The sequence below is a fragment of the Hyla sarda genome, chromosome 2 (assembly GCF_029499605.1).
Source record: "Hyla sarda isolate aHylSar1 chromosome 2, aHylSar1.hap1, whole genome shotgun sequence".
Lineage (NCBI taxonomy): Eukaryota > Metazoa > Chordata > Amphibia > Anura > Hylidae > Hyla > Hyla sarda.
Genome location: NC_079190.1, coordinates 29,314,631 through 29,340,460, shown reverse-complemented (window position 1 = coordinate 29,340,460; position 25,830 = coordinate 29,314,631). Strand labels below are relative to the sequence as shown.

General features: G+C 44.4%; 1 protein-coding gene and 1 long non-coding RNA gene across 3 annotated transcripts in view; one reads left to right on the top strand and one right to left on the bottom strand.

Moving 5' to 3' along the window:
- MTNR1B (melatonin receptor 1B) overlaps positions 1-25,830 on the bottom strand; it is a 302,631-nt gene that overhangs the window by 75,905 nt on the left and 200,896 nt on the right. The gene's annotated exons all lie outside the window — the stretch shown is intronic.
- LOC130358331 (uncharacterized) lies at positions 129-25,830 on the top strand. 2 transcript variants are annotated; one of them, XR_008889473.1, is made up of 4 exons: positions 152-242; positions 1,333-1,629; positions 23,892-24,154; positions 25,451-25,830. It is a non-coding gene; the product is annotated as an uncharacterized LOC130358331 (long non-coding RNA). The 2 variants fall into 2 exon arrangements; XR_008889472.1 differs by lacking the exon at positions 1,333-1,629 and having other exon boundaries at positions 129-242.

Sequence of the window (25,830 nt, the reverse complement as noted above, 5' to 3'; positions counted from 1 at the left end):
AAAAGTTGCTGAGTTGCCCATAGCAACCAATCAGATCGCTTCTTTCATTTTTAACAGGCCTTTTCAAAAGTGAAAGAAGCAATCTGATTGGTTGCTATGGGCAACTCAGCAACTTTTCCTCTGAACAGGTTTTGATAAATCTGCCCCATAGAGGTCATACACATCTCCTGACAAAGTAATGCAAAATCATTTTTTTCCCCCCAAAGCTTATCACCTTAGGATATATCAAGTCAAAGCTAAAGGTAAGGAAGGGCACATCTCATAAATTTACCACATTTGTAGTGTACATTTACCGTGTGCGGCAGAAATGCTTCAGACACATACAGCCAACGTATCCATAGACCCCCAGAGACCTAATGGAGGCCAAAAGAGAGTGATTTTGGCCTCTGTTTGAGTGGTTTCCATCAGGGCTTCTATTTATTTGCTGGATGGAAGAACGCTGGCCTCTATGGTATTTAATAGGCCAGAAACAGTGAAATAACATATACAGGGCAGTATATAGTACTGTGCAGATTTCAGGAAGAGACTATAAAGGGGTATTCCAGCCAAAGACATCTTATCCCCTATCCAAAGAATAGGGAATAAGATGTCTGATCGTGAGGGGCCCACCACTGGGACCCCCTGCTATCTCCGTGCAGCACCCGCATTCTATGCAGGGATGCTGCTCCAGTCTCAGAAAACCTCTGTGTTTTTGGGACTGGAGACGTGACGTCACGCCCCCTCCCATAGACATGTATAGAGGGGGCGTGGGGTGACGCCATGTCTCCAGTCCCGGAAACACAGAGGTTTCCCACACTGGAGCATAAAATGCGGGTGCTGCACGGAGATCACGGGAGTGGCGGGCCCCCGCGATCTGACATCTTATCCCCTATCCTTTGGATAGGGGATAAGATGTCTTTGGCTGGAATACCCCTTTAAAATATTACAGTATGGAAGGAGTCCTGCCCAGGAAATGCTGCTAAAAAATGGATTTTCAGTAGGTGTCTATGGAGATTTACTCTATAGATAACACTGCGGTGTCACGTAGACATCAATATGAGGAGACGAGAGAAATATCCCATTTCATTTCGTGTAGGCACCATGCCCACAAGCCCCATCTGCCATATTTAATAATCAAGCTTCTCTGACAGGGAACCACTTGGGCCTTCCTGATTTAATGCATTAACCATTCTTCCCTGAGAGCCCTGTATACTGAATCCAAGAAATCTGGGTAACCCCTTAAATGGGCACTGTCAGATTTTAAAACCCTGTATATGTTGTGCATTTTGTCAAAACATTAACCTTTCCAATATACTTCATAATGAAGAATTTAATTTAATTTCCTTTTTATAGAAACCATAACTTATAAAAACACCCCATGCCATGCAAAACACAATCCTGTCTGGCTGCAGCATCATCTTTGCCACAGGAGTGAACAAAGTCCAGTAAGTGAGGGGGGGGACTAGCACTCCTCTGTGCTCACTTCTGTCCTATCAGACTGCAGCAGGGAGGAAAGGGTTACAGAGCAGCCTGCAGTGATTGGATGAAGAGACCCAGCACAGCAGACTCAGCGAGGAAGATGAGTCATAGTGAGGACACGCCCCCCCTCCAAAGCACAGAATCACAAACCAAGTGAGCAACAGATATAAGGTATTTGTGAGAGAAATAAAAATGATATGTACACGATCAGGATCAGGTACGGAGTAACATATAACATTTCTTTAATAGGATATGACAAGTACACTTTAGGCTTGTTTCACACTAGCAAATTTCTCCGTTTAGCAAGTTCCGTCGCTAGTTCCGTCCTAAAATACGCTGTAACCGGCAGTAACCAAATCCTATACGTCCGTTAGAAAATCCCATTATAGTCTATGGGATTTTTCTAATATCCGTGTTAATCCATTATAGTTCGTTATTGATAACGGACGTTATTTTGTGACAGAAAATAGTACAGAAGAAAATAGTTCATGAACTATGGGGTAAAGAAGGTAAATGGTATGTAAAGCGGAATAACCAACAAAGAATGACTTATTGTAGAACTCCAATCACATGAGCAGGATATAGAGACAATTAGTTTTGGTGGCTTCATTGTCAGTCTTAGCCACTGCTTCCGGGGTTTTTGGTAAACAACTGATTTTGCTGGCGAAATCTATTCAGCCAAGTATTCAGACCTCTCAAGTTCACCAAAATGGGAACAACGTCCTCAGAGTAGCTCTCTGTTCTGATACCCATATGCTTTAATAGAGTTACATACCCTGTTTCCCCGGAAATAAACCCTACCCCAAAAGTAAGCCCTAGCAGGATTATCAGGGTGGGCTGCAATATAAGCCCTACCCCAAAAATAAGTCCTAGGCCAGGGGTAATCAACTGGCAGACCGCGGTCCAGATCCGGACCGGGGCGACCAGTAATGCCCGCAGACTTCCCAACCCCCCTTGGCTGGTCCCGCGGCAAGTTACCGTAATTGAGCCGGTGCAGGGACGCTGTCACTTTAAAATGTCCGCGCGTATGCACGGCCGGTGTCACGGATGTGTCCCTGCCCCCGGCTGCTAAGCAACAGAAGGAGATCCCGCCGCCACAGAGAGCTGCAGCTTCCGTACAGTACAAGTTGCGGACGCTACCGTATGAAGGTGGGGAAGTGCTGGTCTCCGCTGGGGATGAAATGTGTACCGTAGTTTATTATGGCAGAGGGGTGGGGGCACTGTAGGAGTGTGGAGGACGATGGGGGAAGGGGAGGATGGGGGGCTGAAGGAGTGTGGCGGATGGGGGCTGTAGGAGTGTGGAGGATGGGGGGGGGCTGCAGGAGTGTGGAGGATGGGGGCTGTGGCAGTGTGGAAGATGGGGGGGGGGGTGCGGCATCCTCCACACTGCTACAGCCCCCCCATCCTCCACACTGCTACAGCCCCCCCCATCCTCCACACTGCTACAGCCCCCCCATCCTCCACACTGCTACAGCCCCCAATGTTGTTCAAGGTACATACAATAAATAAGCCCTACCCTGAAATTAAGCCCTAGTGTGTTTTTTGTGACTAAAATTTATATAAGACCCGGTCGTATTTTCGGAGAAACACGGTAGTTACATTGTGCGTAAGGTTGAAAAAAAAACAGACAAGCCCATTGAGTTCAAGCTAAAACCCCACTGTGTTGATCCAGAGGAAGGCAACCCCCCCCCCATGAAGCTGATGCCAATTGCCCCATAACAGAGGAATAATTCCTTCCCGACCCCAATATGGTATCAGAATAAATCCCTGCATCAATGTTCTATCCACAATAATCTATTATCCATAACCTGTAATATAAAATTGTTTTGTAATGTGTATTGTTATTTGCATAATTGTGGTAAAAATCCAAATTTTTGCTACAATGTTGGGAAATTCATGGCACTTTGGTTTTCTGTGGGTCAAACTGGCGATCACATGACTTATTATATTTATATTAATATAACACATAATAAAATGTCACTGTAGAACTAGTGATCCTGACTGTGCATGTTATGGACAAAAAAACGAAACCCTGGAAGTACACTAAAGATTTCACATCTCTCAGAATAGATTTAGGGTAAAGATTAACAACGCCTCCTAGAGTATGTAGATTTATATCCTTTTACATTTCTGTACCTCCAACTCTACGCCAATATCTCATCCTGCCCACCATTACCATCTAAATCAAGCAGCACATTCAGGCACTATTTTTCTTCATCCCTCACATTTTTTTTCAATCTGAACCCAGGGGGTCCTATAACATCGGGTATCTCCCCCTCTTTCTTGCACCTTTCACTTGTCTTATTAACAGAGAAAAAACGTATGCAAAGGGATCTTACAAACTGATTTTTGGAGGTCAATTTTAAAGTTAGACACTAGAGATGAGCGAACTTTTCAAAAATTTGATTCGGCCAATTCGCCGAATTTTCCGAAAAAGTTTGTTTTGAATTTTTTCACAGCTAATCTATATTTAAAAAAGTCTATTTCTAGCCTACATACAGCCTCTATAGGGGTATAGAACACTTTGCTGTGTCCTAAAACGCAAATGGAGTGTGCTGGGGTAGTGAAATAATACTGTTATTCAGAATAGCATGCAGATTACCGCCATCACTTTTAGAATCACTGCCGCAGAGCAGCACAATGACAGAGCCTGGTGGTGGCTTCAGTGTCAGGAGACCATATAGTGACTGAATGACACAGCGTGGAGGTCTTGGCAGCATGAGGACACCATATAGTGGCTGAATGACACAGTGTGGAGGTGTTGGCAGCATGAGGACACCATATAGTGGCTGAATGACACAGTGTGGAGGTGTTGTCAGCATGAGGACACCATATAGTGGCTGAATGACACAGCTTGGATGAAGCTGAAGCATGAGGACACCATATAGTGACTGAATGACACAGCGTGGATGTGTTGGCAGCATGAGGACACCATATAGTGGCTGAATGGCACAGTGTGGAGGTGTTGGCAGCATGAGGACACCATATAGTGGCTGAATGGCAGAGCGTGGAGGTGTTGGCAGCATGAGGAGACCATATAGTGGATGAATGGCACAGCCCGGAGTTGCCAGCAGCATGAGTAGGCACTAGGCCTTCACAATCCCTAAGTTTAAAAGATGAATTAAGAAATTTAAACCGAAGATTTTGGATAGCGGGTGCTACCTATGAGAAAATGTGAAATTCTCAGACCCAGGCCCAACAGTGGCATCAGTAACCCATATATTTCCTGAATGACACAGCCTGGAGTTGCTTGATGCACAAGTACACACCAGGGCTTCACAATCCCCCCAAAAAAACACCACAATTTTAGAAATTTTTGAAAAAGATTTTGGATAGCGGGTGCTACCTATGAGAAAATTTGAAATTCCCAGACCCAGGCCCAACAGCGGCATCAGTAACCCATATATTGCCTGAATGACACAGCCTGGAGTTGCTTGATGCACGAGTACACACCAGGGCTTCACAATCCCCCCCAAAAAAAACCACAATTTTAGAAATGTTTTAAAAAGATTTTGGATAGCGGGTGCTACCTATGAGAAAATTTGAAATTGAAACCCAGGCCCCACCACAGCGGCATCAGTAACCCGTATATTGGCTCAAGGACACAGCCTGGAGTTGGCTGATGCACCAGTACACACAGGGCTTCACAATCCCCCCCAAAATCTACAAAATTGTATAATTAAAAAAAAAATGTATACCTTTGTGTAAAAACAAGCGCATATCCAACAGTTCAGAAGACTCTATAATGCAGGACGGTGGACCACCCAAAGACTTTCTTCTCAAAAATAATAAACCACACAATGTTTGAAATAAAATAAAAAAAATTATGACATATGTGTGTAAGCGCATCTGTCTCCAAAAGATCAGATCACCAAAGGAGTTTTTTCGCCAAAAATGATTAAGCAGAGTTAATCCCTCTCCGTATTTAAAAAAAAAATTTTCATTAAAAAATCACACGCAACAAGCATTCCGTTGTGTAACGGTTAGCATTCTGCAAAATTCAATTTCATTACTGATAAAATTATCAGTAAATTTAAAAATAACACTACCCAAGAGTGTTTAAAGGAGTACTCCGGTGTACACTTTTTTCATGTTATCCCATCCGGGCTGCAAAATAAAAGAAAACACACTTTATCTTACCTGCCAACGAGCCCCCGGAGCTCCGGTACAGGTGTTCGGTCCCCGGGCTGTATTCTTCTTACTTCCGGTTAGCCCGGCACGTCACACGGAGCTTCAGCCTATCACTGGCCGAGGCGGGGGCTGATTGGCAGGTAAGATAAAGTGTGTTTTCTTTTATTTTGAAGCCCGGACGGGATAACATGAAAAAAGTGTGCACCGGAGTACTCCTTTAATTACCCCATACATTGCACCAGGAACAGTCAGGAGTAGGCCTCAGCAGTACCCAAGAGGCTTTAAAAACCCCTTACATTGCACAATCAATTGCGAGATCGAGCAATAACAGCGCACTAGCGCTCCACTGAACGGATTAGCGTGTCTCTATCTTTCACCGACAGGTGCGGATAACCCACTACCTCTCTGAAAGGTAAGCTGCCTCGAAGCAGGTGGTCTCCCCCGGGGACGTTTGTCTCCTGAATTTCCACTACTGCCACACCACGCTGACTGCCAACCGTGCTACCGCCTTGCTGACTCAAGGGCAACCTGCAACTCTCTTCTCCTGATGATGATTAAGCCCCTTCTGCACCCGGCTCCCGTTGGCGATAGGGATCATTTTTGCCAGCAAAGAAGAATCACAACTAAGTGCGGGTCATAAGCTAGGGTTCATTAAGTCCCTGCCCCTTGTACACACCGCATGTCTCTACTAACAATTGGATGGTTTAGTGAGGTCCTCGGATCGGCCCCGGCGGGGTAGGAGAAGGCTCTGGCAGAGCTCCGAGAATTTAACGATCATTGTTGAAATTTGCATTAAGCATGTATTTAGCTACTGCTGAACTTCAAAAAATTATAGGCCCAAGGCCTGAGGCACCAGGGAGGCAAGTAGTTCCTGAAAGACACACAATGATTCTAGAGCAGTCATTCGCAGTACCTAAGAGGGTTTCATAACCCCTTACATTTAAAGATCAATGTTGACATTTGCATTAAAGGAGATGTCTGGTGCTCACTTTTCTTATTTTATCCGTTCCGGGCTGAAAAATAAAAGAAAACAAATTTTCTCTTACCTGCCTAGGCTCCCCCGACGCTTCAGTACAGGTGTTCATTCCCCGGGCTGTATTCTTCTTACTTCCTGTTAACCCGGCACGTCACACGGAGCTTCAACCTATCACCGGCCGCAGCGATGTCCCGTCTCGGCCAGTGATAGGCTGAAGCTCCGTGTGACATGCCGGGCTAACAGGAAGTAAGAAGAATACAGGCCAGGGACCGAACGCCTGTACCAGAGCACCGGGGGAGCGTAGGCAGGCAAGAGAAAGCTTATTTTCTTTTTTTTGCAGCCCGGAACGGATACAATAAGAAAAGAGAGCACCGGACATCTCCTTTAAGCATGTATTTAGCTACTGCTAAACTTCAAAAAATTATAGGCCCAAGGCCTGAGGCGCCAGGGAGGCAAGTAGTTCCTGAAAGACACAGAATGATTCTGGAGCAGTTATTCGCAGTACCCAAGAGGGTTTCATAAACCCTTACATTTAAAGATCAATGTTGACATTTGCATTAAGCATGTATTTAGCTACTGCTAAAATTCAAAAAATGATAGGCCCAAGGCCAGAAGCATCAGTTTCCCCCATATTAGGAGCATAGTTGTCCACCAGATTAGGCAGCATAGATGTCCCCCAGATTAGGAGCATAGTTGTCCCCCAGATTAGGAGCATAGTTGTCCCCCAGATTAGGAGCATACTTGTCCCCCAGATTAGGCATCATAGATGTCCCCCAGATTAGGAGCATAGTTGTCCCCCAGATTAGGCAAACCATGTGAAGAACAGCTTGACACCGCCGTGCCCTACACACATGGTACGATGAAGGGCCACCGAGATTTGGACGTGCAGTGGAGGCCGAGTACGCGGTGGAGCATGAGGAGGCGGCGTCGCACACTGTAACAGGACCAACTGCCTGTGATGAGAGCGTGGAGGAGGAAGCGGTGTGACCTGTCCAAGTTGCTGTTGTGGCTGTGCAGGAACCACATTTACCCAGTGAGCCGTAAAAGACAAGTATTGTCCCTGCCCGTAGTTACAGCTCCACACGTCGGCGCTGCCGTGCACTTTTGAACACACCGACAGGCTCAAGGACTGGCCCACCTTCTCTTGTACAAACTTATGCAGGGCTGGTACTGCCTTCTTCGCAAAGAAATGACGGCTTAAGACTCTCCACCTCGGCTCGGCACAAGCCATCAATTCTCTGAAAGGTGCAGAGTCCACCACTTGAAAAGGGAGGGACTGCAACACCAGCAACTTGGACAGGAGCACATTCAACTTCTGCGCCGTTGGATGAGTGGGCGCATACTGTTGTCTCTTGGACATGGCTTCGCTGATGGATTGTTGGCGGAATGGCTGACTAAAAGTGGGAGAAGCAGAAGCGACAGAAGGAGGGTTTGACACACAGCTCCCTTCGGCTGAGGTGGTGGAGCCTTGGCTGGATGAAGGAGGGAGCGGATGGCCACTGGGTGATGCAGCAGGCTGGACCACTACACCATAAAGGCCGCTTTATGGTGGCGAAGCATGTGTTGACGCAGGGCCGTGGTGCCGACATTGGGACCCTGGCCACGCTTCACCTTCTGACGACAGATCTTGCATGTGGCTACATGAACCTCCTCCGGATGCCTTATGAAAAACTTCCACACCGCTGAGTAGCTGATTTTCTCACCCGCAGTCCGCACTAATTGACTGCTACTGGCGCCGTCTCCAGGAACCCCTGTTCCACTACCTCCCGGAAAGGTAGGATGCCGGGAAGCAGGTGGTCTCCCCTGGACACGTTTGGCTCCTGAATTTCCACTACTGCCACCACGCTGACTGCCAACCGTGCTACCGCCTTGCTGCCTCAAGGGCAACCTGCAACTCTCTTCTCCTGATGATGATGAAGCCCCTTCTGCACCCGGCTCCCAATTGCGATCGGCTTCATCATCATCAACAGTTGTGTGCACGTCACTGATGTCCTCCTCAGGTTCCCCAACAGTGTCTGCTTCAGGACCCTGAACACTTGCAACACCGCCTCCCACGTCACTCTCGGCATCACTACTTGGCCGCCTAGCGGAGCAAGCGCCGCATGTCTCCTCCCCTTCTTGGCTGTCCAGTAGCTGCTGACTGTCCTCTATTGGATCGTCCTCAGTAAATAGTGGAGCTGAACCCACAGCATAAGATACTTCTTTAGGAGAGGGAACAGCATAGGACAAAGGCAATGGGAGGACACGGACTGCCCTGGGGCCATGCCAACTGAGGGTTGTGTCTGAGGAACCCACCGACTGTTGACTGGGGGTGTCAGATGTCACTTGTGATGATGTGGATGAGCGTGTTAACCAATCGACGACGGCAGATGGGTTGCTGGTGGAGACACGACCGCTGGCTGATAACGGGAGCTCAGGCCTCTCGCTGCGACTCCTGCTGCCACTCGTCCCAAGTCTGCTGCCAACTCTGCCTGAAGTATTTAGGCCTCTGCCACTCCTCTGTGCACATCCTGGCACTTCTCTGCCTGACATACTTAGTGCGTTTATGAGGGTATTACAATACACTACACTACTCTTTAAACAGTATTTGTCTAGAACAGCAGCAGGGGATTACTTACGGCTGTCCTTGAACAGTATGAAGGCCCTTGACAGATTACCAGGTACTAGATGGTACAATACTTGGATGTACGTATGCGGTATGCACTGATGAGCTCAGTAATATGCTTGACTATTAGCAGAAAAAACTCTGTATTTTTGTAAAACACCAGCCGGTGGATACTATTGTTTGGACTTTGATGGTTTGGAGCACCTTGACAGCTACTAAATGGTACAATACTTGGAGGTACCTATGCGGTATGCACTGATGAGGGCAGTAATATGCCTAACTATTAGAAGAAAAAAAATCTGTATTTTTGAAAAACACCAGCCGGTGGATACTATTGTTTGGATTTTGATGGTATGGAGCACCTTGACAGCTTAACAGGTACTAAATAGTACAATACTTGGATGTACGTATGCGGTATGCACTGATGAAGGCCTATTAGCAGAAAAAAATGTATTTTTGTAATACACCAGCCGGTGGATACTATTGTTTGGACTTTGATGGTATGGGGCACCTTGACAGCTTAACAGGTACTAAATGGTACAATACTTGGATGTACCAATGCTTAATGCACTGAGGCAATTATATATGCATAACTATACGCAGAAAAAACTATTTTAAAAAAAAAAACAGCCGGTGAATAGTATTTTTTGGACTTGCACAGTATGTAGCCAGCCCCTTGACAGATCAACAGGTACAAAATGGTGCAAATGCACTACAGTCCACTGAACAATCACATATTTCTGAACAGCAGCAGAACCCAACAGTGCAGCACCACAAAAAAAAAATCCAGGGATTAAACCCTAAATTGAACTCTGTCACACAATTCTGAGCAGCAGAAGATTTGTGGAGCAAAAAAAAACTCAATTGGGCTGAAAAACGAGGAGATAAGATGCTTCAGAAAGTTCCGGCAGCTTGGAGATCTGTATGAGGCAGCTGACAGCTATCTGCTCCTCTCTGCTGCAATGCTCAATAACGTGAATAGGAGGTTTAGCAATCAATGATCCTTCTCAGAGTAACAGCACAGCACTCTGCACTCCTGTCTTTCCCTAATGCTGATGTGACTAGCAGTTGCAGTGTAACGCTGTGGTATGAGCTATTCACACACACGCAGTCCTGTCCTCTCCATCTGAGTGCATAGATGAAATGGAGAGGCAAGATGGCCGCCGATTATATAGGGGCTGTGACATCACAGGAGTCAGTGAACACCGATAGGCTGCATCTCACATGTGGTTCAGGGTCAGCCCGCCTACCTTCATTCCCGCCGTTGTTTCCCGCCCTCCCATAATCCCCTGCCCCATGTACTCACATGTGGATCCGCCATCTTAGCTCTACAATAGCCTGGAACGCTGTAAAATGGAGTTTAATGAAGCGATTCGTGCAATAGAATCGCGGCGATATTCGTATTCGTTGCCAATCGAAATTTTCATGAAATTCGTAATGAATTCGGGTTTGTCAACTTCGATTCGCTCATCTCTATTAAACACATCAAAGTCACCAGTCTTAAGTCTTTTAGAAGAAAAATGGAGAGGATCTTCATCCAGAGCTATACATGATACATTTACAACATTCTGTACACCTTCTAACGGCGCCCAAAAGCTTCTCTTTTTCCTTTTTGCTCTTTCTGACACTCCTTCTATAGTGGTCTCTGTGTCTTTCCTTTGGTGGTCCCCGAAAAGAGGGTCCTCTGAGGCACTTTTGTAGTCCAGATTTCCTCTGTTTCGTTTTTCCCTTTATCCCAATCAATACACCATTAAATCCCTCGGCACTCCGTCCAAAAGAGACGTACTTCTTCCTAGGACAGGTTTATTACCCTTTGCTCAAGGGACATCAACTGTAGGACATGTAGTTCTTCCTTTGCATTATATTGAGTGAAGAACGTGCCTTTATTCTCCTTCCGTACATTAAGTGCAATATCCATGCTTGACTGAGCAGTTTCCAAGTCATATCCATTAATTCCTACTGTCTTTCCACATGTTCTCTTATTCTCTAATTCACAGAGAAAAGAGTCCAACACTACACACTGAAGGGTATTCAGCTTTATTCTGGAAGGAAGTATCATGGTGAACCATCTTAGTCTGAGGGATGAATCTGTGCTTGGGCCGATGCATCGTGATGAAGTGTATAGTTATACAAGTAACATTTTGCCGTACGGCACCCGAGTCATCCGGTGCCTGGAGTAAACTCTGCCCTGTGCCAGATGACGGGCGACACCCCTCCATTCGTGTCTATGAGAGGAGGTGTGACAGCTAGGTGTCTGATCTGAGGTTTCTTTCGGCCAAAGTGTATGCTTTGGAAAGAAGAAGCGTCCTGTGATGACGCAAAACTAGTTGCCATACATTGGTGTGCCCCCGCGTCCAGAGAACGGCTGCTCTTACTCCCCGCGTGTGGAACCTGTGTTTCCTTGTATGCTGCATTCCGAAATAAAGACTCTTCATTTGTGTCCACTACGTATTGGGTGAGCGCAACTTCATTTTCTCGTTTGCCACTGTATGGAATTGCATTAATTTACCTATTGAAGTCAGCACCCCCAATAGGATACTTCAGCAGTATCCCAGCATAGCAGGATTTACCAACTGGCATATGTTACTCAAAGCACAGCAGTGCCTGACTGACTGTTTAACTCTTACCTTACCATACATAATACTTACAGTACAGCGGATCACCCAAGTCCACCTTTATAAACCTCCTGCCATTGGCTCTTTGAAAATCTCTTGGGGAATCTGCAGTCAATAGATGATGGCCATGGTGGCCATTGTTTACAATAGTTCACTGTGTATTGCAATGACAGTCTGGGTCCTCAGAGAAAGAACCACAGCTTATGATGACTCTCCATTTTGGCTAATAGAGGGGTTTCTTGAGTGGGACAGTCCCTTCATTAGGTCCATATACTCTAAGAGGGTATATGACAAGGGATGTCTTTTTTAAAATGAGATCAATATGGATGGTACAAGATGATAAACTCTGGCTGTACAGAAAACTTGCAGGTTCTGTCTAAGGACTGTTTCCGGTACATTCTCCAATAGGGATAAATTGCAATATTAGAGAATGGGTTTCCAGAGAATGGGTTTCCATATCATATGGTTGAATGGTGCAGCAGTCAGGCTGTCATATCATTTAGCACTATAGGACAGAATGTTCAACTCTGCTATCTTTATGTGCAATAATAAGGCCTCGTGCACATGAAAAAGCTCATAGACAATCTGAATTCTGATATTTTGCACTATTACAGGGTCCTTCTCAATGTTCCCTCTAAGCTGTGCACCATGGAAAGGAAGGAGTAAAAGAGGTATACCCATCTGGGATATTTATGGCATATCATAAATGTCCCCTAGATGGGTGTCCCTCTGGGACCCGCATCTATCTTGAGTTTGAAGGTTTCCACCCCCTTCAGCTGTTTAAGGCCACTGGAGGTGGTCAGAAAGCCAAAAACAGTCACATTAACTTTAATGGGAGTTGCACAAACAGCATAGGGCCACAAGCTTACATTAACAGCATAACCTTTTGGAAAAAGTGTAGCTTGTGGTTAAACACCGTTTGTGTAACTCTCAGTAAAGTCAATGCGTAAAACACAAATTACGTAACTCCTCTCTTTCAGCTGCACCTCTCGTGACTTTAAACAGGCCTGATAGGCCCAGGGAACCCTTTATCTGAAGATATGGGTGAGTCCCAGGGGTGGGACTCGCGTCTAGGAGACATTTTTTGGCATATACTGTGGATATGCCATAAATGTCCCAGATGGGTATATGCCTTTAACCCCTTCATAGAGAACGTTCTATTGCTGTGGTCTCAAAACTGTGGGCTACCACATGTTGGAAAACTATAACTTCCAGCATGGCTGAGTTGGAGTTTTGAAATATCTGGAAGACCACACTTTGGAGATCATTGTTTTAGAGGACTATGATGCGCTTGCTTGCTTCAAACCCAGTAAGTAATGGCTGCTATCAGCAGCTGGGACTCACCGCTAATGGCAGCCATCAGCGATCATGTCATTTAACCCTTTAGATGCTGCAATTAATGGCTGTTGCGGCATTTAAACCTACAGGTGCTGGGGTTTTTACAGGTCTGATCGGGTCCTCATCTGAGCAGCGAGCACTTTTTATACATGGGGACACATGGAGTGCCAAAAGTCAATGGGTACTACCTCTGATGCTAACTTAAGTGCATTACATGAGCTAACCTGCAGTCCTATGAAAAACAAGAAATAACTTGCATAATCACAACAAGTGTGGCCAAGTGGAAAACTCAGCTCTGCTACCTCTGTTGGGAAATCATTACTAAAATCCTCTATGATGGCACACTCGGTTGCCAAAAACAACATATTTCTTCATAAATATTATAGACTTGTTCCTGACTGCCGTCACATCACATAAATCTTTCAGCATTACAGAATTTTGAAATACTTTCCATTTTCACCTATTGCTGCATGACTCGGGCGGAACTGACTTGGAGTCCCCAAATTGTCTGAGGCTCGGAGAGAATTGAGAACGCTTGTTAATGTCAGCCTTCTATGTTATATCCGAGCACAAGGCAAGTGGTTTGTGACACATAGCCCAAACTATAGCACTTACTGCAATTTATGGTTGTGCACCAGGCGCCCATCATTACAGCCGGCTATACAAAACACTTGGCATCACTGCCAGTTTTAAGCACTTACTGTAACAACTCAGAAATTACTGATCTGTTGGCTACATTGAGGGAAGGGGGGAAGTTATCTGCATTTTACAATCCTATTTTGTTAGTTGGTTCCCTCCAAAATATGTCCATCAAAGGTTGTCTGCTGCTGGTACCTTTAGCAATCAGCTGTAATCTGTGCAGGAACCTGTTTTGTTTCTCTGCAGCACCCCCACTGGAGGAATAAAGCATTACATCATACTTTTGGAAATCAATGGTCTCTCTCTATAATGTGTGCAGGAATGTTAGTGTAGCATGTGGTATGATGCATAGCGTAGAGACACCTGTGCAATATGTTGTACTGTCACACTATGTATGGAATGATTTGGCAAGGGGATGAGGGAATGGGGGAATGATTTGACATAGGGGGATGATTTGGCACAGGGGGATGATTTGGCACAAGGGGTGTGCTGGGGCTGCTACAGGGAGGCTCAGCAGGGGCCAGGGCCCTCTGGGAACCTGAGCCACTTACTGGGGTATTGGCTTGTCCCCTATTGGGAGTGTTTTGCCCACAATTGTCCCTTTTTGGGTGAGTCCACGGCCGCTATTGGGAATGTCTCCTATTCGGAGGGTGCAAATACATTAAAGGGAACCAATCATCAGATTTTACCCTATATAATGCTTGGTAAAGTGTTATATAGGGTAAAATCTTTATTTTCACCATCCCCGGGGGACGCTCCTGCCCCCAGGGATGATGAAGATATGAAGTTATAAACTAGTCACTGCCGCCGCCGTAAGTAGTCACCTGGGCGGGGAGCTCTTCTCACCAACTCCCGTTCTTCGGCCGGCAGCGACGCCCCCTCTGCTTGATTGATGGGCCGCGTCATTGTTCCGCTCGCTGAACAGACGGAGCAGAGCGAAGAACGGGAGTTGGTGAGAAGAGCTCCCCGCCCAGGTGACTACTTATGGTGGCGGCGGTGACTAGTTTATAACTTCATATCTTCACCATCCCTGGGGGCAGGAGCGTCCCCCGGGAATGGTGAAAATAAAGATTTTACCCTATGTAACGCTTTGCCAAGCGTTATATAGGGTAAAATCTGATGATTGGTTCCCTTTAAGTCCTATGGGATTCTGATGGGGAATTAAAAACTGTCCACTATTGGGAGGTGTCCCCTATTGGGAGGTGTCCACTAAGGGAGATTTCACTGTATACTGGGGTCTCACCGTCACATACACAGGAAAAGATTGGACCCTGTTCTGGAGATAGCAGGGGGTCATAGCAGACGGACCCCCATGATCAGATGCTATCCATAGGATAGGAGATACGTTTGGAAATACTTGAGAATTAAAATATCTGGAGCACATGTATCTGTTTTCAAGCCATCCTCAGCAGTAAGTACCATATTACAGTGAGATTATGTCAAAAGGGAGTTCTATATGACTTTACATTGGTGGTCTTAGGGAAAGTTAATATCTGCAACAAATTTCAAGCAAAATTTGCAAAATGAAAATTCCAGAAAAAATTATACAAAATTCAAATAGACCTAGTGATGTACTGTATATCTATTAGTTATCCTGATCCCTTAGAGACAGCAGCAGTATACAGATCTGGGTGGGGAGAGAGCTGCTAGGAGGAATTTTGGTAGCTGATCCAGGACTTGACTTCCTTTTGACACATTTACCATGGATATGTTCTTGTGATCACATGCCACAGTTACAGTAAATATGCACACTAGATGCAGCTGTGCTGGAATGAAACAATTGATTCTGTAGAACTAGTAATGGTGAGTGGAGTGTGCATAATATGGGTAACAGACCCCCCCCAAAAAAACATGGGGTGCTTCTTCAGGTGTTTTTTTTTTTTTTTGGGGGGGGGGGGGGGGGGGGGTATCCGATGTGTGTTTGTGTGTGGGGGGGGGGGGGGGATCTCTCCGGAGATGGAGAGGTTTGCTATGGGGATTTGTTCCTGCTCTGGACAGTTCCTGACGTGGACAGAGGTGTCAGCAGAGAGCACTGTGGTCAGAATGGGAAGAACTACACAACTTCCTCTGGAGCATACAGCAGCAGATGAGTACTGGAAGGATTAGGATTTTATATAGAAGTCATTTACAAATCTGTTTAACTTTCTGGCACCAGTTGATTTAAAAAAAAAATTGTACCCCTTTAAAACAATGCAATCTGCTATGCTGTGTGAAAAAAACAGAACATTACTGGAAAGTGCTTGGTATAAAGACCAAAGGGAATTGAAACCACCAGAGCAAAGCTTAGAACAAGAAGGACCTGCGTGGGGAATCTCAGCTCAAATCCAAAGTGCTGGATATAATTGGAGTGAAATGATTCGATTCCGGACCAGTATCAGTGGAGATTTTAAGTCGTATATATAAAAAAAAATTCCGGAATGGTAACATCCAGTTTTTGATGCAGTGAATTTACTGAACAATATGATGACATTCCTTTAGAATTGTTATAAAAGGGGGAATACGGCTACTTCCTAAACTATTAGATATTTGCAAATATTGCAGAAAAGTTTTAATCCCAGCCTAGACCATTACATTAAAGGGGTATTCCAGAATTTTTTCCTTCAGTCTTTAGCCCATGAGACCAAGTTATAATACTGTGTAATTTATTTCTATAATCTCTGTGCACCACTTTTACTGTTTTCATGCACAGGACCCACACCATAAAGTGCTGTAGTGCAAGTCTTTTTATTTTACTGTTGTATCTGACCTGTCCCAGCATTCCATGCGACCAGAGACAATATGTCACATGGTCTTGCCTTGGCACATCCCTGTGTTCCGAAAGATGCTTTCGGAACACAGGGACGCCTCTGTTAAGTCCCTACGGCCCCGCGTTTACCTTAAAAACGCGGGGACCGCCGGGAGCTAGCGGACGCAGGGACGTCACTCACGTCCCATGCGTGCGCCCATGGCAACGGAGCGCGGAGAAGAAGCAAGAAGGACGCGCGCTGGCGTTTGGTAAGTGTATACTTTATGGCTGGAGGCTGTATGTCTGTGGGGGAACATACTGCACTTAATGTGGTGGGAACTATACTGCCAACGTAATGTGGGGGACTGACTATGCTGCCAACCAAATGTGGGGGAACATACTGCCAGCCTAATGTGGGGGAACATACTGCCAGCCTAATGTGGGGCACTATATTGCACCTAATGTGGGGGAACATACGGCAAGCCTAATGTGGGGGGACTATATTACACTTATTGTGGGGGAACATACTGCCAGCTTAATGTGGGGGACTATATTACACCTAATGTGGGGGAACATACTGCCGGCCTAATGTGGGGGGACTATATTACACCTAATGTGGGGGAACATACTGCCAGCTTAATGTGGGGGACTATATTACACCTAATGTGGGGGAACAAACTGCCAGCTTAATGTGGGGGACTATATTGCACCTAATGTGAGGGAACATACTACCAGCCTAATGTGGCAGACTATATTGCGCCTAATGTGGGGGAACATACTGCCAGCCTAATGTGGGGGAACACTGCCTACCCAATGTGGGGGAACACTGTCTGCCTAATGTGGGGGAACACTGTCTGCCTAATGTGGGGGGACACTGCCAACCTAATGTGGGGGACCACTGCCTACCTAATGTGGGGGAACACTGCCTGCCTAATGTGGGGGAACACTGCCTGCCTAATGTGGGGGAACACTGCCTGCCTAATGTGGGGGGGAACACTGTCTGCCTAATGTGGGTGGGGAACATTGCCTGCCTGATGTGGGGAAACACTGCCTGCCTAATGTGGGGGAACACTGCCTTCCTAATGTGGGGGAACACTGCCTGTCTAATGTGGGGGAACACTGCCTGCCTAATGTAGGGGAACTCTGTCTGCCTAATGTGGGGGAACTTTGCCTGCCTAATGTGGGGGAACACTGCCTGCCTAATGTGGGGGAACCCTGACTGCCTAATGTGGGGGAACACTGTTTGCCTACTGTGGGGGAACTCTGTCTGCCTAATGTGGGGGAACACTGCCTGCCTAATGTGAGGGAACACTGCCTGCCTAATGTGGGGGAACACTGCCTGCCTAATGTGAGGGAACACTGCCGTCCTAATGTGGGGGAACACTGCCTGCCTAATGTGGGGGAACACTGCCGTCCTAATGTGGGGGAACACTGCCATTGTTGCGAAAATGACATGAGAGTGGCACTTGCCAAGGTAAAGCCGCGCATTTCTGAACTGGCCTCTGAAAGACAACAGCAGAAGTCTCACTGATTTGCAGTAAATATTCATTATGTTTTTGTGTGAAAATCATGTTTTCATGGTATTGTTCTTTGTTCTTAATGGTTTTGTTCATTTTGTGCACCTATGTATAAATATATACTTAAATATATACCTCCTATGTTTTGAATTTGAAAAAAATCACATTTTATTTTTCCAATTAAGAGGGGTTCGGTGAATGCGCATATGAAACTGGTGGGGTTCAGTACCTCCAACATGGTTAAGAACCACTGCTTTATGCTTTATAGTGCTTTGCATTGTTCATGTATGATAATAAACAGTAAGGGGTTAATACAAACATACATTGCTGGTAACCTTGCTGGAAGAGAGAAGCTAACTTTGGTCAAACCTCTCTACTTAGTGGAAGGAGAAATTTAGTCACTGGAGAGCTAGACTCTCTATTGAGAGGAAGCTAGTGCAGACTCTCCTAGTGAAAAGAATGGATAGTTTTTGTTGGAGGAGAACAGCTAAGGATAGCCAGTTTGTCACGCTAAGAGGGCTGGAGAGAAGTGAGGAGTATTGAGTATTTAGTTTTTACTACATCGCAGGGATTCTCAGTATGGGGGGAACAAGTAGATGTAGTGATCCCCCTCTGAGCTCTAATGTGATTCAATAATAGGGTTGCTCGCGAATATTCGCAATGCAAATTTTATTCGCGAATATCACATATTTTGCGAATTCGCTAATATTCGCGAATATAGCACTATATATTCACAATTACAATATTCATTTTTTTTCCCACAGTACACATCACAGTGATCACCCCTCTCTGCTTCCAGCTTGTGTGGTGTAAACAAGGCTCTAATACTACTGTGTGAGACTGGCATGCGAATTTTCGCATTTGCGAAAATTAGAATATGCTAATTTTTGCATATACGAATTTTCGCATATACAAATGTTTGCATATGCAAATTTTCTCATATGCTAATTTTCGCATATGCAAATTTACACATATGCGAAAATAAAACGTGAATATTACGAATATGCGAATTTAGCGAATATATGACGAATATTCATCTATATATTCGCAAAATATTGCGAATTCGAATATGGCCTATGCTGCTCAACACTATTCAATAACAGGCTGCTCTAGGGAGAAAGACAGGGTACTAGCAACAATAAAGGGCAAAAGTGGCCCAGCTCTGGTGATCTAGAGACACTAGCACCATGCGTTACCCTGATCTAACCTAACGCCAAGCCTCATCTTCTCAATGTATAAGAACTGTTCATCCTGTGTGAATGATATTTCTAACTCTACAGTAAAAGAAACCACTTTGCTCCATTGTCAGGCCTCATCATTGCACATAGACACCAAGGGCACCCCACATCACTAGCAGACAGTGCTTAAAGCATACCTGTCAGATCCCACAAAACAAAACTGTTATATGTTACTCAGTGCCTCTTCCTGATCATGTACACAACGTTTTTATGTCTCTATCATGGATATTTCTCTAAAGAAAATATAGCATATTACAGCTGCTGACTGTCTTTTCAATTGTCTCAAAGGTAGGAGGCGTGTCCCTCTCTTGCCTGCACTGTAATGTCTCATTTGTCTCTCACTCTGCTGACTCACTGCTCTGAGAAGCCTGGCAGCCCTGGAGATTGCATGTACTTACATCTTCCTATATCATTCATGTGTGTCATCCTTAGGCAGTCCTGTAATGCTGGGACTTGTAGTTTTGGAATAGAGGTACAGTGTTTGGATAACTCTTTTTACAGCAGTGTTGCCTTAATCTGTGTGCCTACAACTCCCAACATGCCCAGACATCCTTTGACTGTCCAGACATGCTTGGAGTTGTAGTTTTGCAACAGTTGGAGGCACATGTTTAGTTAAACTCTGTGTTACAGCAGTGTTTCTGCAGGTGCCCATGACCCTTGGACACCCTCATGCTGCTGTGGGACTCAGTGTCCCAGGAGGTATGGGGACCCCTAGTGGTGGGATTTTCAAAGGCAGTTTTCTTTAAAGGGGTACTCCGGTGGAAAACTTTTTTTCTTTTTTTTAAATCAACTGATGCCAGAAAGTTAAACAGATTTGTAAATTACATCTATTTAAAAAATCTTAATCCTTCCAGTACTTATTAGCACTGTATACTACAGAGGAAATTGTTTTCTTTTTGGATTTCTTTTCTGTCACGACCACAGTGCTCTCTGCTGACACCTCTGTCCATTTTAGGAACTGTCAAGAGCAGCATATGTTTGCTATGGGGATTTTCTCCTGCTCTGGACAGTTCCAGACATGGACAGAGGTGTCAGCAGAGAGCACTGTGGTCAGGAGAGAAAAGAAATCCAAAAATAAAAGAATTTCCTCTGTAGTAGACAGCCACTAATAAGTACTGGAAGGATTGAGATTTTTTTTTTTTTTTAAATAGAAGTCATTTACAAATCTGTTTAACTTTCTGTCACCAGTTGATTTAAAAAAAAAAAAAAAATAAAAAAGTTTTTCACCGGAGTACCCCTTTAATAAATTGTTTTTATACATTTTTTTAAAGAAGTATATTAGAAAAACTATTCTTTTGCCAAGATGTACAACCATTCTACCACTGTGCCAACCTATAAAGCCTGAGGAGTCCCTGTAGACGACCTCAACCCACAGTGACCAGTGAGACGCAGATCGTGACCATTGTGATAACTACAAGCCCCAGCCAATCCACAGGTCTCTTCCTTATTGTCCCACCTGTGCTCCCTTAGGGCTACTGGAAATATACACAATGCCCCACAGCACTGGGTAAACAGTTTCATACTGGATAGTATCTATGTATGCCCACCATGAATGTTGCATAGCAATATTTCATAAAATATTGGATAATTTTATATGTTCAGCTTTTAATTTGTCAATGTATAGTGGCATTGTTTCAGCACTGTATGGTAACATTTATTCAGGCACTGTATTATATATAATTTGGGCAATGTACAGGGGTGCCTGTGAGGCGCGGCCCGGCTCCAAACCTCACTGAACACACAAGGCTGCCACCTGGTAGCCCTGTGTATGCTGATTGGAGAATATGCAGCGTATTTCCCGATGTGCAGCGTGAAATGCTACGTGGGACCATACCCTCTGGGAATTTTTTTTTCGTTAATTGGTGCCCAGCATTGTAAAGGCCACACAAGTTACCACCATAAAGCAGTGCTCTTCCCACAAGTCATACTTTCCTATCAGCAACATAAGAGTCACAGTGTCCCCGCACTAAATGAAGGCTTCTTACAGAGCAAATAATTCCCACAGCTCTCAGTGGGCGTCATCACACATCTCAGAGGAGGAAATCGCTATTCTTCCCAGCATTTAATAACGCTGACAAAATCCATCTCAAGCAAACAAAGATTTGTAGGATCCAATAAAAAGTAACACAATAACACAATCGTATGTAGAGAAAGCTAATAGCAATGTCCTAGTCCTCGGTTATCACTTTGGAAGGTTTGAGGGTCAATCAGACATAGAACATGGACAAACCAGATACCGGAATTGATGGAAACATCACCCTACATGGCGCCATGTATTGCAATAACAAGGTGACAGACTGATGATAATGTATATCATCTATCACACCGGCAGTAACATCAATACTTTAGGGTTGATAAAAAAAAAGTTTTGAAAGAAGAGAAACTTTATTCTCATCATCAAAATGTACAACTAACTTGAGTCATAACTGCAACTGCCGATCTCAACAATGGAGGTCAAGTGTGCTCCGAATAACAGGAGCAGCAATGACTGTGCAACGTCCAGTGTTCCATTCATTCTTTATGTGGCTACCAAACATCACCGAGCTCAAGACCATAGCCTAAGACCATGCCATAAATATAGAAAGACCATAGTGTAAGACCATGCCATAAATATGGAAAGACCATAGTGTAAGACCATGCCATAAATATGGAAAGACCATAGTGTAAGACCATGCCATAAATATGGAAAGACCATAGTGTAAGACCATGCCATAAATATGGAAAGACCATAGTGTAAGACCATGCCATAAATATGGAAAGGCCATAGTGTAAGACCATGCCATAAATATGGAAAGACCATAGTGTAAGACCATGCCATAAATATGAAAAGACCATAGTGTAAGACCATGCCATAAATATGGAAAGACCATAGTATAAGACCATGCCATAAATATGGAAAGACCATAGTGTAAGACCATGCCATAAATATGGAAAGACCATAGTGTAAGACCATGCCATAAATATAGAAAGACCATAGTGTAAGACCATGCCATAAATATGGAAAGACCATAGTATAAGACCATGCCATAAATATGGAAAGACCATAGTGTAAGACCATGCCATAAATATGGAAAGACCATAGTATAAGACCATGCCATAAATATGGAAAGACCATAGTGTAAGACCATGCCATAAATATGGAAAGACCATAGTGTAAGACCATGCCATGAATATAGAAAGACCATAGTGTAAGACCATGCCATAAATATAGAAAGACCATAGTGTAAGACCATGCCATAAATATGGAAAGACCATAGTGTAAGACCATGCCATGAATATAGAAAGACCATAGTGTAAGACCATGCCATAAATATAGAAAGACCATAGTGTAAGACCATGCCATAAATATGGAAAGACCATAGTGTAAGACCATGCCATAAATATAGAAAGACCATAGTGTAAGACCATGCCATAAATATGGAAAGACCATAGTGTAAGACCAAGCCATAAATATGGAAAGACCATAGTGTAAGACCATGCCATAAATATAGAAAGACCATAGTGTAAGACCATGCCATAAATATGGAAAGACCATAGTGTAAGACCATGCCATAAATATAGAAAGACCATAGTGTAAGACCATGCCATAAATATGGAAAGACCATAGTATAAGACCATGCCATAAATATGGAAAGACCATAGTGTAAGACCATGCCATAAATATGGAAAGACCATAGTATAAGACCATGCCATAAATATGGAAAGACCATAGTGTAAGACCATGCCATAAATATGGAAAGACCATAGTGTAAGACCATGCCATAAATATGGAAAGACCATAGTGTAAGACCATGCCATAAATATGGAAAGACCATAGTATAAGACCATGCCATAAATATGGAAAGACCATAGTGTAAGACCATGCCATAAATATGGAAAGACCATAGTGTAAGACCATGCCATAAATATGGAAAGACCATAGTGTAAGACCATGCCATAAATATGGAAAGACCATAGTGTAAGACCATTCCATAAATATGGAAAGACCATAGTATAAGACCATGCCATAAATATGGAAAGTCCTTGGAATAATGTCAATTATGGACACCACTTAAAGTCACGTCTCCCAAGTTTCGCAGATATAGAAAGCTCAGTCCTGCTGTCCCAATAGTCTCTTCCTTTTCTTGCTGGGTCTTAGATGGGCCTGGCAGCTAAGAGGACCTTAGGGACAAACTATAGTTGGTTTAAACCCTGTTATATATGGCACCTGATAGAGCATGGTTTGGCAGCACACAGACTACCTGCATTACCATAGTCAGCAGAATGGAGCTCTGCCGTGTGCAGGATGCTTTCGACATGTGGTGTCCCAGCACCAGTAGCTGTCCCGTGGCTTTGGACTGTCTCGGGCAGCCTGGCAGCACAAGGTGTTGGGCCCACTAAAGTTCTGTTGATGGAATTATTATGTATTTATTGTAATGTAAGAATAATATATTTTCTTATTGTTATATGTATATATGTTTAACATGTTATTGTGCCTTTAAGAGTGCTACCGATGAGACCCTGCAGTGAACCCCATGTGTACCTACCTGCCAATGAGACCCCAAAAGTCTCCCCTTTATAGTGAGGTGCTTGGCTCAGGTGTGCTGTGTGTCGTGTGCTCTGAGGAGAGGCCTACTTATACTAATATTAGTATCCTGGTCATCCTGCAGGACAATACTCAAGTGTGGGAAGTTCTTGCCCCTGTGAAGAAAGCTACAGTATATTGGCAGGACCCTAGTTACCAGAATTCATTCATTAAACTACTACAAGTCTCAGAAAGGCAACAGAGCTCCCAAGGGGTTACGCTACACTCTCGCACCAAAGGCCAGCTGTCAATGCAATTCCACCTGCATCGTGTCTGGCCCAGGAGAAGCTGCCTTCAACCTCGGACCGCGTATAGGATAACGGTGCCCTGGCATCACGAAGTGATCAGGTACTCTTACTGACACCCTGTGGCCGCTACACACCATGACGCACGTCATTATAAGCAACAAAGAGTTAAAATTCCCTACACTATATCTAATTTGTACAGGACACCTATCAATCTTGAACCATATGAATTAGCTGGACAGTTCTCTATAATGTGTTGCTCTGCATGTAAAAACAGCAGTAAAAGGCTAGGTTCACACTGCGTTACCACCACTCAGTAGACATATCCGTTTTTGGCAGGATGCTGATGTACACTGTAACACACAGGAGCAGATGCCATTTATTTCGATGGCCAAATGGAGTCACCATTTGAGCCGTATGCACTTTTTTCATTGGATTCAAAAACATGGTCTGCTGCACTATCCAGTCCACTGAAAATAATTGCATGAAATGCATGATATCCACTGCCATGCATTACAATATAGGTCGCTATCCAGCCAAAAATGGATACGTCAAACGACGTGGTGAGGTGTTAATGTAGCCTAAACTAGTCTATGCAAATATTCCAAAGACTTGAAGGGAACATGAAGCACTCACCATCGATTTTTTTAAAATTAAAAGCAATGACATGGTCATAGATGCCACAGATGCGGTAGTATATACAGCATATTCTTTTTAAGTCTTTGGCTTACAAATATGGCTGAAACAAGGGGTTACCCTTCGGGAAGTTGTGTAGTTCTTTCCAGTCTGATCACAGTGCTCTCTGCTGACACCTCTGTCCATGTCAGGTATTGTCCAGAGCAGGAGAGGTTCGCTATGGGGATTTGATCCTACTCTGAACAGTTCTTGACATGGACAGAGGTGTCAGCAGAGAGAACTGTGGTCAGACTATGAAAGAACTACACAACTTCCTCTAGAGTATACAGCAGCTGATAAGTACTGGAAGGATTAAGATTTTTATATAGAAGTTATTTACAAATCTGCTTAACTTTCTGACTCCAGTTGATTTGAAAACATTTGTTTTCCACTGGAGTACCCCTTTAACAAGCTAAAAAAAAAAGTATGGCCCCTGAAGGTAAAAACTGAAAAACATGTGAATGCTCAAGTCAGCCATATCCTCAGATCAGTGGCCTCCATACTGGGGCCCTCCAGATGTTGCAAAACTTCAACTCCCAGCATGCCCGGACAGCCAACGGCTGTCCGGGCATGCTGGGAGTTGAAGTTTTGCAATTTTGGAGGGCCCCAGTTTGAGACCACTGCTTTAGAGGGTTAATTAATAATAAGGAACAGGTAGAATACGGTATAGTTTTTATATAGTGTTTTGGGTACATTGATTCCTCGGGACCTTCTTTCCAATTAGAATCAATTTTTTGTATAAAGAGGCAGCTGGATGAGTGGGCCCCGGGCCAGCAGGACTGACACCTGGTTATGACTATGCTAAAGAGCAATTTGTTAGCAACACCGCGGAAGAACATTTGGCAGGCAGCCAATGATTCGGCGAGGAACATCGCGGCACTCTGGAACACAGTCAACCTGATCTCTACCGAGCAGCTGACAAGCGAAAATGTCTCCAGCCCATAACCTTCTCATTGCCAACAGATTCATCCTCGTTGCCTTGATGATAAAAAGGAAAAATGGAAAACTAGAAAATAAACCCTTACCGGCTATGTTCACTCAGCTCGATAACCCATGGATGTGGTGTATTATTACTTTATAATCCTATCAGCTTGCCAGGGTATT